Source organism: Melitaea cinxia, chromosome 4, assembly GCF_905220565.1.
Source record: "Melitaea cinxia chromosome 4, ilMelCinx1.1, whole genome shotgun sequence".
Taxonomy (NCBI): Eukaryota; Metazoa; Arthropoda; class Insecta; order Lepidoptera; family Nymphalidae; genus Melitaea; species Melitaea cinxia.
This window is the reverse complement of record NC_059397.1, coordinates 17468260-17472134: the sequence shown is the minus strand read 5'-3', so window position 1 is coordinate 17472134 and position 3875 is coordinate 17468260. Positions and strand designations below refer to the sequence as shown.

The 3875-nt window shown below is 31.3% G+C and overlaps 1 long non-coding RNA gene across 1 annotated transcript; it reads right to left on the bottom strand.

Annotated features, from left to right (window-relative positions):
- Window positions 1-3000: 3000 nt before the first annotated feature.
- Window positions 3001-3651, bottom strand: LOC123670337. Its single transcript, XR_006745902.1, has 2 exons — window positions 3579-3651; window positions 3001-3055 (listed from the first exon to the last, which is right to left on the bottom strand). It is a non-coding gene; the product is annotated as an uncharacterized LOC123670337 (long non-coding RNA).
- Window positions 3652-3875: the final 224 nt, after the last annotated feature.

Here is a 3875-nt window from a genome sequence, read left to right as displayed (position 1 = left end):
GAATAGAACTGTTTAAAAATGCTACCCGTTCTTTTTTATCTTATTTTATTTAGTAAAACTCACACCTTACAGTATTAAATGTAATGACAATAGTCTAGAGATTCATTTTCGAGTCTAGCCGATTTTGACTAACCAGGTAAACAAAAATGTGTATAATAAGACAGTACGAAAATACCTATGAGAGAAGACAAAAAAAAAAAAACGAGTGTGCTTTAGACCACACGAATGAAGTAAAGCTTACGAAATATAACTCTCTCTCTTTCTATCTTCACTAACTTATATCTTCCTCTCAACTTCCGTTCGGCTAGCCCGATCACACTTTTTGTAACGCTCTCGTCACGCATTCACCAGCTTACTTCCCAAGTCAAGCTTGCGTGAAGAAGTTTTACTTCTAAAATCTACAGTTATAGAAAATTGCTTTATTAAACTTTAGCTATATTACAAGCGGTTACCCACAACTTCGTACGTGTGCAACTTTCGCTTATGTGTGCCTTTTATAATACTGTCATTACAATTGTTAAGGTATCCTTTTAATCACGATTCAGAATGTAGCATCCCACAGCTGGGTATAAGCCTCTTTTTCTATTTAAAAGAAGGATTAGAGCTTGATTACCACGCTGCTTTTGCACGCTCTCTGACGCACGGCGGGGAAACATACAAACCGTAGACAATTTTTTTTATAAATACAAATATCCATCCCGAGTGGGAATCGATCCTGCAAACCGCCGGTATTGAGACGCCTACACAACACATGCACCACTACACCCAAGCAGTTGCTAATCCTTTGATAGATGAAAAAAAAATCGTGTATCAAATGTACAACTTCCCAGAAAAAGTACCTTATGTTATTATACATTGTAACCTATTTCTGTCATCTATTTCTTTCTGAAATCCATGAAGCTGTTTTGGCATTATTAAACAATATTATTTCATCCAAATGTTCGTATTATGCATATCATATATTAGTAATTTATATATTTTAGTGTTGACAGCCGAAATACAGGCTATGCCTAGTTCGGTTACAGATGTTAATCTCCTTACTTCTGATATTGTTGCCACATTATCATTGTAATATAGTTCTAAGTTTGTGAAATAAATATATTATTAATATATTATATCATATATTAGTTATTGTGTTTTGCTTTCAAATAAAAAAAAAAACAAACATAGTAAAGTAATATCTACGATTTTATTTTTGTGTCATCCACACATTAGGAATTCTAAACATTTTTGAATATCATATCAAAAATGTATAGTAAAGTAAATTACGCATTATTAGAGATACCTCAAGAAGCACTAGTCGAATTTCGTTTAAATTTAACATAAAAAAAAAAATCATCGAAATCGGTACACCCAGTTAAAAATCCTAAGGAAAGGTAAATAAATTAAAAAAAAAAACAGTTGAATTGAGCATCTCCTCCTTTTCGAAGTCAACTAAACCACACATCTTTGTTAATGAAGCGGTTCTTTCGATTAAGGTTTTATGGGTTATGATGACGAAAAAATTCTCCACATTGTCAAAGACAAGAAAATTACTAAAAACTTTGTCTTTATAAGGGGTCGTAGTGAAAACAAATTCTGAATATACTAATTTATCAATAGTATTGGGAAAACAAAAGGAATGAGATTGGTAAAATCTAGTACGGTGATTTTAAAGACAATGTAACAGTTTTATGAGGTGCCCTCTGTTAAGACAGCGCTATTAAGGTACTTGACTTAAGTAACATCTATTATAAGTACATAAATTTGTCAACGGTCTTTGTTAAAGAAAACAAGAAGGACCCAAGTGATTCTAGATCATTCAACGGATAGAACATTAAGGTCGATATCAAATGGCTCACTCAGAGTAATTAGAAAATTAACATTAAATTTATTATGTTAAAAAATTGAATATTTATCTTGAATTTTTTTAATTATTATTATTTTTATTATTAACTAGCTGTCCGGACAGACTTCGTTCTGTCAAAATTTAAAGTAAAAATTAAATATTTTTCTATTTTTTTATTTATATTAAAACCATCCGTGGGCCTTAATGAACATACAAAAAAAATTAGCCGAATTGGTCGAGCCATTCTCGAGTTATGCGCTTAGCAACATTCATTTTTGTTTATACAGAAGATTATTTTTGTTTATACAGAAGATTATTTTTTAAATATATTTCTCATTTACCAATAACTGAGCTCTTTCCTCCTACTATTTACGATTCTATCAGTCGAAAATTTTGGTGATTAATTTGGCTGTTATTTTTATATTTGTGTTTATTCACTAGATCAAATATCATATAATAACTTTTACTTCGATCCCTACAACATTTACTTTGACACTATTGGAAACCATAAATCTGTATGAATACTTTTGCCATTCAAATATTTGTATCTGAGAGCTAAGATGCTTAGACGAAACTTATTTCAAACAAATGACTGTATTTTAAAATTCAAGCCAAAACCTTCAAAGTGTCAAGGTTTATATATTCATAAAATGTCATGTTATGTAGATGATTAAGGAAAGAATTGTCAGGAAATCGGAATGCATATCGAAAAATAAATACATCTATACAAATGAATAAAATTGGAGTGTCTGTTTGTAATATTAAAATAACCGCTTTTTACTAAATGCATAAGGATGTATACACGGTACATATACCAAAATAACATTTTTTTTTTTTTGCAATTTTTGTCTGTCTGTCTATTCCGGCTAATCTCTGAAACGGCTGGACCAATTTTGACAGGACTTTTACTGGCAGATAACTGATGTCATAAGGAGTGACTTAGGCTACTTGTATTTTAGATTTGTTTTGGTAACTGCGAACTAAACAATATTTTTTTTAAATTCCACGCAGACGAAGTCGCGTGCACAGCTAGTAAATAATAAATAAATATCTTATAACATACACACACGGTCGTCTGTTACTATCTTAAGCAACTAAATGATTGTGTTACAGGTAGTGGCCGAAAAAAAAATCCCAGAAAAGTAAACTTACGAATTGTTAGTGAAACAGCGTTTTAGGCTTGGAAAAAATGTTTATTAGCCAAAGTTGTAACAAACAGACAGCAATCTGCAAACAAAACAAACTTAAGCGCTTCATATTTATGTCCATTATATAGATTTTCTATGGATATGTATACATGCCTTAAAATAAATTGAGTTGTATGAAGGCAGTTGAAAGGAAACTGAGACCTTCGCCTACAAAACAAGTCAAGGTACAACGTTCTACCGTACATACCAGAATTAAAATTAAATTGTTGCAATAACTAAACAATTAATTTTTTGTCTCGTAATAAACACTGTTATATACATTTTTAATGTATGTTTATAGAATATAATAATATAGGAATTTTATTAATAATGACTTTATAAAGATTTTGCATAAAAAGTTAAACGTAAGGTAGGATGAAAACGTTAGTAGGGGCGGTTTAAATTATTGTTTAACTGTATTGACATAGATCTTTCTCCTATTATAGATAAGGCTCGGAATTTAATAATAAGAAACAAAATATACTTCGTTCAAGTAAGTTTTATAATTACTTTTAAATTATCACTGTACAATAATGTACTATAATTAATGTAACGCTGCTTACCGGATTTGAAACGAAAATTTTGCAAAGAATAAAGCGACGAGGCACTAAACACTCACTCTTAAACACTGTCGATACAATGAGGTAGGACAAAGCAGGAAATATCTTGCTTGAAATTGGAACAGCCCGAGCCCGGGGAAGTACCTTAATCTGTTCTTAAATATTGTTGTTTTCCTGGAGTGAGTTAGGTAGTCAGAGCTCCGGGAGAGGGTTGTAGATAGGGTCGGCAATGCGCTTGGAATTTTCCTAATGTTCCAGGCATCCATAGGTTACAGTATTCGCTTATTATCAAGTAGATTT